Raw genomic sequence first — 13,822 nt, 5'->3', positions numbered from 1 at the left:
GATGCCAATCGCTATCAACGTTATAGACAACGGACCACGATGCACTTTGTTGCCTTGGACTTGTAAATCCTATCAAAAGACAAGGCATAAATACGTGTATTCGTTTCATAAAGTCAAATTTAATCGTTCATTCGACAATTCATAAATTCAATACAAACGTAGGACAATTGTCTAAGATTCAAATGCAATTCAATTTGTCACAAACCAAACATCAAACACATAATAAAACCTAAATCTTACAAAAGTCTACACCGGGGTGAAACCTCCGAGAAATTAGTCGCGCATGATCGATAGAACTTGATCACCGGATATTGGAAGCTTGGAAGTGAACATCTTGAATCTTGTAATTAGTTGAAGGATGATGATTAGGGTTTGAATGAGGTGATGGTGATGAATGGATTGATGGATGGATGGATGAACTAGGGTTTTGAAGGAAAGAGATGATGATGAATTGGATGGTGGTATGGAATGAATCGGATGATAGTTCGTGTGTTATGGATGGATTAGATTTCAAGTATATCTGAATTATGGCTCCAAGAACTCAATTCAAACTCTCTAAGAAGTGTAACCCCCGTAATGATGGTGAATCTTCCCTTTTAATTCGTCAAAAACATCAAACAACAAGTAAATTCGCGCATCAGAAACGACGGGCCGTTGCCGACGGCCTGATGCCCCGTCGGCGACGCCCTGCAGAACTCTGAAATCCGTCCGACGATCTAATGCACTGGATACGCATGTTTTATGACGACGAGGTTAACTAGATGGCGTCGCCAACGGCCCAGGAGGGCGTCGGCGACGGTGCCCACATGTCTACTTCTCCGTTTTCCTCAAATCTTGATCCCGGTTGACCCGTTTGATGTTCCGGTGGTCCGTTTTTCGTCCCGGTGGTCCATAAAGCTCCCAAAAAGCACCTTAAACTTCATTAAACCTGCAAAACACAATTTTAATAAAAAGTAGGCTATTCGAAATTAAAACCCATGTAAAAACAGCAAGTTACGCAAATACGAACACTGTTATTCGACCACGTATCAGGGCCGCAAGTGAGGGATCCGATCCAACTTCATGCGCCACACCAAAATATTGCATTTTTGGGATCTACCTACACCTTTTAAAGACTTGTCGACTGTTGTAGTGCATTTCTTTGGATAATAAAGCTTTCGATAACAAATAAGCCATCATGAGTGTCGCCAAGCCATTCCCTTCTATCCCTTTGGTCTAAGATCTGCACCTGGCCGAGCCAACCTAAGCACGGTTCAACTATGCCACATCGATCACTTTTTTTTCCAAAGATTGTTCGGCTCATTTTTACATCTCCACATCGACTTCCAAAGGAGGGCGAAATTTGTGTCTTTAAGGTTACTTAGGCCGAGAACCCCCATCTTTATATCTCCACATCCAATCTACATACTTCCTTAAAACGATCTACAAACTGTTCAATTTAGAATGCTCGTGCTTGGATATTTTCCCCGCCTCAGCCTTCCGCGTCGCTTGCCCTGAAACAAAACCACTGCCCCTGGAACCGGCAAGAGGCGACACCCCCGTGAGATAATCAACATGCCTTCCTTCCTTTCGCGTTCGATACCTTTGGTTGTCTGGCCCTGTGGCGTCCGGTTTCTTGAAGCGGGTTCAAAAGGCAGCACTTGCGCATGCGACAGTGTCTGTAGGCCATAGTTATGTGTTTAGCCGAGTAGGATTTGCAATTCAAAAGGGGGTGGCGGCGCAGCTTGTTGCCCGTCTACCAACCCATGATTTGTAATTTGCTCTAACCTTCCGTTTGAAACTGATTTCTTTGATTTAGAATGTGACACCCCAGGAAAACCAGTGAACGTTATAACTTACCTAGCTTCCTCAGTGAGTGCATACCAAATTTCGGGACGAAATTTCTTTTTAGTTGGGGATAATGTGACAACTCGAACTTTAGACTTACTTTGATGTAACGTTACGTGTCTATATGATACCTCGATTAATGAACGTTATGATGTATGTGCACGATATGTGATAATATGAACTTGAGCGATTAATTGAAAGTATGATTGTTATGCTTTGTGTATGTAATGTATGTATGCATGGTTATGACCGGGTCGCACAACTACACACCCACACTCGACCGCACAAGCCTTTGGGCTACACATTGTTTACGGACTATAGGGCAGCCCATGTTAGGGTTCGGCCCACACACACATCACACGCATAACCCTTAGGGAGTAGTAACCATCTCTTATTTTCTTAACAAAACATAATACACACAACAACCCTATTTGCTCTCTCTCTCGTTTGCTTGGAACCCGACGGCACAAGATCTTCATACGGATCACTCTCTTCTCCTTCTCTAATTCGGTTAGTGTTAATATTATTTCTATTGCTTATGTTGGTTGTTTGTTGTGGCCATGATTGATCATAGGATTGATAAACTGCATGAACTAATTGTTAACTAAACCGGATATATATGATCTCGGCTGTGATGAATTGATGTTGGGTTGAATTAGATTTGATGGTTAGTACCGAATAGATGCTAATCGGCTGATATGCTTCTGTCTTTTGAATCGGATATGATGTTTGATTGTTGTTGATGTTCATAAATCGGCTTCATGTTGTTAAGTCCGCATGTTTATTCAAGATATGTTGTTCATGAGTGTGATTATTAGGGTTCATATGAATTGAGATGAAATTGCCATGTTTGATCGATATTTGGGTTAACTGATTTGTGGGTTTGTGTTAATTGGTAATTGTTAAACATGGAAACCGATTAATTGGGATTGATTGTGTTGAAGTTGGAGACTGTTAAGATTGTAACCGATTGACCTGAATTCCGGAATTTGTTTACTGATCGCACAAGATGCCCACACGTACAAGCAGATCCGTCGCACAACTGATCTGGTCGCACAAGCTTATCTGATCACACAAGGTTAGACGCACAAGATGTCATGCCTGATCGCACAACACCTTGTGGATCGCACAAGCTGGTGTGGATCGCACAAGGTGTTGGGCCACACACATATGTAGATATTGTTAAGGCTGTTGGGCCGGACAGCCCAAATGTTCAGTTGCACAGACCAAAACCACATCGCACAACCCAGTTATCGCACAACATGTCTGAATCGCACAAGGGTCCTCAACCGTACAAGCCCAATCGGATCGCACAAGTATATTATCCATTGGGCTGTGTATGATAATGAACTACTGTTGGGCCTCAAGCCCAAAGACCGATCGCACAACCCAACCGGATCGTACAAGATCAGTTGGATCGCACAAGTTCAACTGGATCGCACAATGTCACTTACGTATATTATTTGGGCCGTATTCTGATGGGTTTGATTATTGGGCCGGGTATGTTTGGGAAACATATGGTGGATCGCACAAGACGATTGGACTTGTGCGAGCCCAACCTTGAATATGATATAACTGTTGAACATGAGGTTGCGTATTTGCCATGATCCGTGTGTGTTTCCTATATGCTATCTTATGTGATAATTGTGTGCAATACTTGAGCCAAAACCTGACTTGTGTGGTAACCCTGTTAGGACGTGGTTGACCACTTTAGTTCAAGAACCTTTATATTGTGTATCTGCCGAGCAAACCAAGGTGAGTTCACACTCTTACCAAGGCACGGGATTCCCGGGGTGTTGGGAATGGGATTGAAAGGATAAGGTTGAATAGATTCATACGGATACCATTACTAGACTACCATACCATCGTCCTCGGTTGTGCAGGACACGTACGTAAAACCTATGTACACTTATGCTACTCGCTATCCTCGGTTGTGAAGGATACTCACGTAAAACCTGCGTGAACGGAAACTCACTACTGCATCGGTTGTGTCAGGCACTTACGTAAAACCTACGTAAACCCCCACGTACCCTATCCTCGGTTGTGAAGGATACTTACGTAAATCCTGCGTAAACTTGTACGTATTACTGTTCTCGGTTGTGAAGAACACTTATGGTTACGCATAGTCTAGTGGATTAATATTTGGGAAGCCCCCACCAATAGAAACCTATATTGGCCCAGTAGAGCCACTTGATACTCATGAACTTACTGTACGCATTTACTTTCTGTGAACTCGCTCAACTAGTTGTTGATTGTTTGTTGCATGCCTTGCAGGACCTTAGGTACTTATGGAGCTTGCACAATGAGGAGCAGGTCGTTGTGGGCAAAGGATCGTGAATGCTATTTGAACACTTATGATATTTCACACATTAATACTTATGTTTGGGTTTTACATAAATGCTTCCGCTACACTTAATTATGTTGGTTTGATAAACACCTTTCGTATTGATGGATAATTATTACTATTTATTACATGTTCAATATGATTGGTGGCTTGATCCTGGTCAGTCACGCTCCCAAGCGGTGATACTCCGCAGGTGGATTTTGGGGGTGTGACATAGAATCTCGATAGACGAATTTAATATTAGAAAGGGTTGTGAAATCGTACATAAACCCCTCGTAATTATTTTTGGTCGGTCCATTAATCAGGCAAAGTTCGTGACTAAATCAAATCACTAACTACGATATACTTGTACTCTACAGGTATAAAGGTGTTTCTTAATGTGTTAATTGTTAAGTGGTTGAGGGTTTCAATCCTATAGTGGACACCTAAAGTTAATTTGCTATCCAACCTAGCTATGAAACTAACTTATATTAACAACTCACAAAATTTAGAACGAAATGAAGAACTTGGGAAAGATAAAAAGTATGGTGGACCAAAATTGAAAATAAAAAAGAGTTGAGACTAAATTGCAAAAGATGAAAAACTTTGGGTTAAAAGTAAAAAAAACAAAGGGTCTAAATTGCAAAATTGAAGTTATTTATTAATTTTAGCTAAAGATAAGGATAAAAATAAATGATATCTATATATTGGTTATTAATTAATATTAATACTAGGTTAGTTCCCCGTGTGTTACACGGGTTGAACAATTTAAACTATATAGTATAGATATTTCCTGTAAATGCAAAACAAAGACACAGGCATTTACATACCATATTATCAGTTAATATAAATGTAATCCATCAACTCGTACATATTAATTAATGTCGTAGAGTTCGATAAGACGACTCTAATGTCGGTTGAATGAGGTCAATCAGAGTCTATTTGATACCCTTTGTACGACTTCTTATTTTTTGAATCTTTGTATTTGATTCTAAACCTATTATTAATATTATTGATAATAATTTTAGTTATATATATAAATAATATATTTTATATATATATCAATAATATATTTAGTCTAACATATTAATATTATTATGAATTTCGAAACTTGTTAGCTAGGATTTAAGATTCTATTGAAGTTTTAGTTTAACAATAGGTTATTGAATTAATAATAAGATTTTGTATTAGATTAGATTAAATATTATTATTATTTGTATTAGATTAGATTATATTAAATATTATTATATAGTATAGATAAGGGGACAAAACATTGCTACGTACACTTTTCCAAATTTTAAAAAAACAAATGAGGGGATATTGATAGTATTGAATACGTACCGTTTTATTTATTTATTTTTACTTGAGTTTTGATTTTAAATTTGTTGCAGTTAATAATTTTAATCAATTAAATGAGAGAATGACAAGTGTCCCAAAACAGGTTTCTTTTATTATATAGTATAGATTAATATTAAAAGAAATTTATTAAACAAATATAAATAAAATTTATGAGATTGAAGGAGAGGATGACATGTGTCATTATTTGGAGTCTTTTAATTGTACGTTAATTAATATTAGATTAGATTAGATTATCTATATCAAAACTTATAGTATCATAATCATGGTTTATGTATTTTAGGGTGGATGTATGTCTAAAAAAATTAGTTAAAGAAAAAGCAGTTAATATTGGCTAGAAATTAGGACACAACCAAAACGAAACACACATCTATCCTATCTAATAAATGAAGAATTTGAGTTGCCACGTGGTACCCTTCACAATCCAGAATTTTGGAGGGAATTTTTTTTACAATTTAGAGATTTATTAAAAATATTAGTTAGTTATAACTAATTAATTAAGTTAACAAAATAACAATTATATCTGCAATTGGCGTTCCTGTTTGACGCTCTCAATCGAAAACCTGAAGGTCAAACTAAATCCCTATAATCATTAATTTTCCATTCCTTTTATATTTATAACATTAGATTTCTTTTGAATATGACGTTCCTTTTCAATTCATTCTAATTGCATATCCAACCCCATTCATCAAACATCTTACTGATCCTGATTTTATATCGTTTTGGTTAGTAATATTCAAATCCACTCTATTTGTTATTGTTTTCTTTCAATCCCGCCTAATTAAGCTATATATAAGTGATCGGTGTTATCATTAAACTCTCTTTCTTTCTTATAATCTATGAGATTTTATAATATGGGTAGCCGTACCCGGCGATGGTAGACTTGTGATTCTCAGCGATTCTTGAAGGTTACCCATTTATCATCTCTTTCTCATAATTTCTGTTTGTATTTGGAATATGGTTGCTACCTTTTATCAATTCTCACGGTTTGATATGCAGTATTCGCAAGGGTTAGTATGTTTTTCACTGGGATCACTAGATTGATAGTTTGATTCATGAATCTTAATCTTTGATAACTGTGAACTACCTTCTATCAAGGTTTAGTTTTTTGTGTTTTTGTTAAGTGACTAACAAAGATACATCTGCCAAACCAGCGTAGGCCTTAGTGAGAGTGTGTTTGTTTAAGGTATTATGTTAATGTGGTTACATGTGTTTAGTAGTTACTTAGTGGACAATATGGTCCATATTTAAAAAAAATGATTGGGAATGTTAGTTTGTTACCAATTGTTCTAAAGATATCGTATGTGCGTTAAGTGTTGGGTGAGTTGTACCATTTATTTATTTTTTTATTATGTTAAGCAATTATCTTACCAAAGAACTTAAAAGCAAAGACTTGTGTTTGGTCTGAAATAACCAATTAATCCTCTAAATCTTGTGTGTTCTACCTTGCAGTCATCTATTTTCCTTACAAATGTTTTTAAACCTTTTTTAAAGCTTGCTCCTTTGACTCTTTTTCAAGACTCTCCTTGTGATCTAAAAAACTCTACAAAATCAACAATCTGAAACTAAACCTATTAAGACCACCTGTTAGTAGAACTCTAAATGCAACCTAGAATCAAAATATTCAATTTTCTACCACTTACGATTAGAATTAATACGTTATTCCAGTTGTTCATGTTGACGTTTTTGCTAAATTATATGAGTTAGGGTGAAAGGAGTGACAGTTTTGAACCTTGATAATGCAATATAGTATCATCTTTAAAAAGGGGGATAGAGTCGTGGATAGTTTATCACGATATCCAGATTTAATTAGGGCCTCTTTGAATTTAAAATTTTATATGTACCACTTATCAAATCCAACAATAGTTTATCACAAGATGTCACTCAAGTATTTCATGGATTTATTAAAGTTAATCAAAATATTCAGTCCGTGTAACACACGGGTATGTACACTAGTAATCTATAAATAATAAATAATAAAAAGGAAACTGAATGAATAGTGAAAGTGATTTATTATTAAATTAGAATTAGAATTAGAATTATTTAAAATTAATTTAAAATTTAAAATTTAAAATTAGAATGGAATGAATAGTAACATTATTAAGAGATAAGCAAATGGTATCGGGTATAGGTGCCGGTCTCAAATTTACCAAACCGGTGTATTTACCGGTTCTGCACAAGTATTCACCGGTTTTCACCCTTAAATACCGGTGCCGTACCAGTACCTACCGGTTCGACACCGGTCTAGCACCATACCTGTATTTATTGATTTTTACCTTCAAATATCATACCGTATTGTACCGAGCATTTTCGGTGCCGGTACCTAATTTTGATGATTTTTCGGATTGGTACTTTCGCTGCCGTTACCGGTACCGAGCTCATCCATATTTTAACGTTTTAGCACCGTAATAACTGAACTGAAAACAACCGAATTTCCAACGTGTAGGACGTGTGGGTCCTATTATTATATATTAGGTTATTTAAAATCTTTTTTTTATGACGGAGTGACTATCCTTACCACGTCATTTTATTTATGTTTTGATATTCGGTATATGTTTGCCGTTGCTGACACGCCTTTTGTAGTTATTGGGTCCCGCCGCAACGCGCGGGTGAAAAATAACTAGTTAGGAAAAGAAACATGAGTTGATATGGTTTATTTATCTTAGGTGCATGTACTTTTAAAATTTAAATTGAAAATAAACGATTAATTAATAATTTGATCTTCTATAAAAAGGATACATAGTTCTCTTTTGTGTCTTCTAATTTACTTTTTCACAATTTCTACATCATCAGTTCATTCGTATTCTAAACAGAAATCACAGGCTCTTTGAATATGTCACAGCACAGAGATGATGGCCTACTGGTTAGGTCATTTGACAAGGCAGATATGTAGAAGGCGAGAATAAGATTACCGCGCAGCTTCTAGCCCACAAACGCAGGGTCCATCTTCTCGGGCGCAGTAGGCTGAGTGGATTCGGTAATCTTATTCTGGCCTTGCCTTTTCCCTACATATACACTCCGCCAAATGATCTGTTCAGTAAGCCTTCGTCTCAATGCTTTGACATAATCAATGGAGCCTTAGAGACCCGAATGCCTCTTTGCGGTCAACAATGATCTACCAAAAAAATTCAGGGGTATCCCAAATATTTTTTTTGGAACACTATGTAGACGGAGTTGAGACGTATTTTTCACTACGAGCAAGGGTTGCAACCCCTGCTTGTACACTACCTCCGCTCATACAACAATCACTAACCCGGACCAGGATCCACACATAACGCCGCTAAGCCATCTACTTCTGACCAGAGTTAGGATCCGGATGATGCTTGTATATGGTTGTGCAATTGTATTGGTTAGATTATGATTTAATCCATTACACTACATTTGAATTTTGAAAGAACCAACATTGAATTTAATCAGAGAAGGATAACACATTTGTTGGATATCAAGAACACAAATCGAAGATTTAATCATGAATATACAAGGACCTGAATGAACACATATTATATTAATTTTGTTGTATTTGAAAATTATAACTAAAAATAACGATAAAAAATAATTACAAGTGTACAAAAATAATTGATTGACTTGTGTCAAAGCGGAGTTCGAGATTGAAAAACTACTCAGAAGCCGAGCTTGCAATTTAGAATAATAGCTCGAAATGCGCCAATATTAATTTATTTAATTTGATACATGATTGTTTGCATCATCTTTATTTCTTTGGCTCATTTGCCATTACACCAAATTTGAGAGTGTATTGTTATTATGAATTTAGGTTTTAGAGCAAAAAATGTTCGCATATCTTTTCCTCCAAGTAAATTTGTTTCACAATCCATAATACATCATGAAATGAAATGAAGAAAAAGAGCAACACTAATATTGTGTTTAATTGAGAAAAAAAATGTTGATGCCATTGTTGTGTGCAAGAGGTGATCACTACCTAGATTAGTGAGATGTTTGAGAGGTGATCATTACTTAGATTAGTGTAAATGGTATTAGTGAGATGTACGGGAGATGATCATTACATAGACCAGTGATATATTCAAGAGGATATCATCGTCAAGATTAAATGGTATTAGTGAGATGTACAAGAGATGATCACTGCATATATTAATCAAGAGGATATCGTCGTCAAGATTAATTAGTGAGACAAAAAGAAGTGACCACTATCTCTAAGTAAGACTTTGTATTAATGATACTTTCCAAGTTGCCCATATAAAAGTAGTATATGTTCTCTCTACGATCTAAGTAATACGATTTAATATTGATCTTTACCTATTTAAAATAGATTTGAAAACCCATATCGAGATTCTTCTTCTTCTCAACAAATGATGTGTAGGAAATAGGTTCACCTTTTGTAAAATATAATTACAAAATATATCGTAACGAGACTCTCGTTATTCTTAGGAAATATCATGGTACAATACTGGTTGCAATAACTAAATAAAAGAATATAAATATAATTATATATACCAATCTTAATTCAAGCGGCATCTCTGGTGGGTCCTTCACGCGCACTTGATAGCATCCTAGACTCGAGTATTCATCATCTTGAGTCTTGAAAAATACTACTTGACTGCAACAAAGAGCACACTAAAACGTTGACGAATTGGTTGAGGCACGTGTTCAACACGCTTCCCTTAAAACAGATTGCGCGCCTCTACTAAAGATGACGCGTCTGTCTCCCAGGGTACAACAGCCGAAGCAGTCTGTACTGCCGGAGATGGCTCACGGGCCCAAGGTTACACCCGGTAATTGTAGTGTTAGAACTTGTGGAAAATTATGATACAAAGGTGATGAAATCGTATAGAGAAAACATATTTCTCTAAGTACCCATCACATGGGTCTCCAAGTATTTCTTCTTTCCAAGAACTCTCCATATATTCATGTATATTTCTTGTATCCCTTCTCTTGTATTTTTCTAGCATTTTTCTCTATCTCAAAATGAGGCACAAAGCCTACTATTTTTTTACAAGAGATGTGGGTTATGAAAAGTTTCTCTTAAATGGTGATTTTATTAGAGACATAAAACTCTAGTAAAGTTTCACTTAATTAGGTATTTAATTAGAGAAATAAAAACTCTAATAAAAGCTAATCAAGTGACATAAAAACTCTGCTCAAGAGTTTGTCACCATGAAGAGTCCCATAAATTATCACTAAATTAATTTCCATTCACATTATTCTAATTTTCCAACAATCCCCCACATGAATGGAGATTAATCAAAACACACAAAAATCCAATGGAACCTCGACAGTTGAGTTTTGCATACGATAGGTAGGTGTTACCCTTTGAACCTTCGCTCATGAAATGCACTTAGCCCACTAGCTCTGAGTAGATCTCGATGTCTTTGAACTCGTCTGCCGTTTGTGTAGACGACAATACACTTCACACAAGACTCTCCCTAGCCGGGTCATCTCCTCATAGTCGTGTCCAATAATGGTCGTGGAACACTTTCCTGGTTCTGCGAGAGCTCTAGGAATTGTGCCCTCAATTCCATTCGAAGCGACCCCACTTCTCTCTAACATAGGTGATTCTCCTTAGATCATTAAAAGCATTGTGGTTACCGTGATCTATCCAAATCATTTACCACATATTATGCTTAGCCTCACACTTGTCACTTTTAGGAATGGACTAGGAAGTTTATTAATCTTTATAATAAACTACCTTATTAAATGCGTAGGGTTATTCCCCCACAGTGACCTCGCTTATTCATACAATTAGGTTTTCCTATTGAACTCAATTCTTGGGATCTCCAGTCTACTGAGTTAGGTTTCCATCATATGAACTTCATTTTTTTAAGGGCTTCAGTCCCATTCCACAACTTGATCTCTAATAAACCCTCAGGTTGTTGGATCCATAACATTAGCAAATAACTTTGCGTATTTGAGATCAGTTGTCATGATGTGTTCTTAACTCATAAGTTAATTTTGCCTATTGTCAACTTCTAAGACTATAACCTCAGTGGCCATCTGAATTTGGTTATAACATATGTCTTCGTAAGATACGTGTATCATTTAAGGCAAACACATCTCCATTATACACTACGACCTTTGTGTCCTCCACTTAGTCGTCTATTTGCAATGTTAGATTGGATTACAAAATCCTTATTGCTAAAAACAAATGCAAGACACCCCCCACATTTAAGTGTTATTGGATAACATTTAGATGTGTTAATGAGAACCATTTCTACATACCCTTATAGGGTTGTTTCTTAAATGGTTCCTCCCCCACATTTCTTGCCATTTGATAAACATTTCCGTAACACCACTTATGGCGACATTTATACACATATGATTGAACAAGACCAACCTTATTGTATCAGTGAATTCAACTCATATTGCATTAGCTTACACAAGCTTCCGAGCTGACCAAAGCAACACATGCCATTGTCATAAGTTTGTCACCAACTTAGAATAATTCTAATTTAACATCTAGAATAAGCTTAGACAATGAGTTCTCCTCATTAGCTTTTTCGAACAAACTTTTAAAAGTTACATGTCATTTCCTTATAATGAATGAAAATTCTCTCTCAACTTTGTCCATACACAAATTCTTTTTGTGTTCATACACATTTGAATGTTTAGAGTTAATTAGTCTCCGTCAAGACCCATAATTAACCAAGTACTAGTCTAGCATGCTTTAGACTACAATACTTTAGCATGTGAACAGAAGATGCATCATTCTGATTCTTCACAGCCCTAAGGATATCATAATATCACTTTGCAACATTCATCCCTTGTTAAGACAAAATAATGAGACTTATTTATAATCCTAAAACATCAATATTTAGGAAGGTCTCACAAATTATTGTATATAGCACAAAGCTAAATTTCATCATTCATTTAAGGAACATAACTTGATTACCTTTGATCTCCAACAATCTACCATTGACTCGTAAGTACTTAAACATAAGTCTTAATCCAAGTCACTTGTTGAACACATTCATCACCAACAAGATGAATGTTTCTTGTCTACAATCACTATTATGTGTGAGATAGAGTTAACTAGATCGACACTCAACAACATGGCATTCATAATTTTGCCATAAGTGATTTGCACACATCTATTGTTATTCATTAGGAGATATGTATATTTAGGATGCTCTCCTAATGAATGTAAAATCTCCATATAGATCTAACAATAATCAAGTGGTAGACGCATCTACTTATAAATCTCGCAAGATTTATTAAAGGTATACAATAACATATAGTACTTTTACTTTCATATGTTAGAATTCACACTTGTGAATTTTTCAATGACTTCTAATGAAGTATGCGACATGAATGTTGTTAGTGTATTTCATCTCAATACACTCACTACGTTCTTTCATTACTCATTCATGATGTGGTTATACATTTGATGTTTCATCTTTGACTTTTAGTCAATGTAACAACTCTCAAGTTGTTTATGTCCAAGTATTTTTCATCTGCTATCCGTTTAAAATCATATTCTTTTAAACAATGTATAACCGACGATATAATTATTTTCCACAAAAATAATTTATACGTCACAACCATTAGTGATTTATTTCTTTGTAAAAAATTGCATGTGTTATCCGAAGATATTGAACACAAAACAATAAAATTAATACATTGGAAACTAAATCATAAGTGGCAATCACTTTTGAAATTTAAACGGAAGCATAGACAATATGTAGACATCAAATAGCAAAGTGCTTTTATCTTCAACACTTTATAATCTGACCGAAATCTTCTCAACAATATTGTCCCATGGCGTGTCTTGAGGTACTCCCTCAATAAGACTCCATGCATTTGTAAGTACAAGTTTTCCATTTCATCTTGAAACTTTAAACTTGGACATTTATGCTTAAAACAACACCAAGTTGTTACAAATACTACATTTAAGTAGTAAACTTGAACAATTAAATTTGTTCACAACAACACCAAATTGTTTTCACCAAATAACATTTTTTTAACACACATGTTAAAAAAAATGTTATAACAAGCACATTATAGAATCGAACGTTTACATAAAACGTTTTCCAAAGATATAGTTTATAAAATAAACTGTTTCTCATCAGTTTTAATGCACACATAGGCAATTAAATGTTTACATAAAACATTTATGTCCATTATGAACAATCTCTAACCTCGTATTCGTGATACAAATTTTCTAACACACATGTTAGAAAACTTTAAGTCATTATATATATAACATGACCAAATTAAAGCATCAAATTTCACAACTAAAACTCTACTCAAGAGTTTCACCATATGAAGAGTTAAGAGTCTCAATAATTATAGACTTAAACTCTAATAAAACTCATCAAATGTTATCATTAAAACTCTACTCAAGAG

The sequence above is a fragment of the Helianthus annuus genome, chromosome 1, assembly GCF_002127325.2.
Source record: "Helianthus annuus cultivar XRQ/B chromosome 1, HanXRQr2.0-SUNRISE, whole genome shotgun sequence".
In the NCBI taxonomy this organism is placed as follows: Eukaryota; Viridiplantae; Streptophyta; class Magnoliopsida; order Asterales; family Asteraceae; genus Helianthus; species Helianthus annuus.
Note: the sequence above shows the minus strand (reverse complement) of the source record.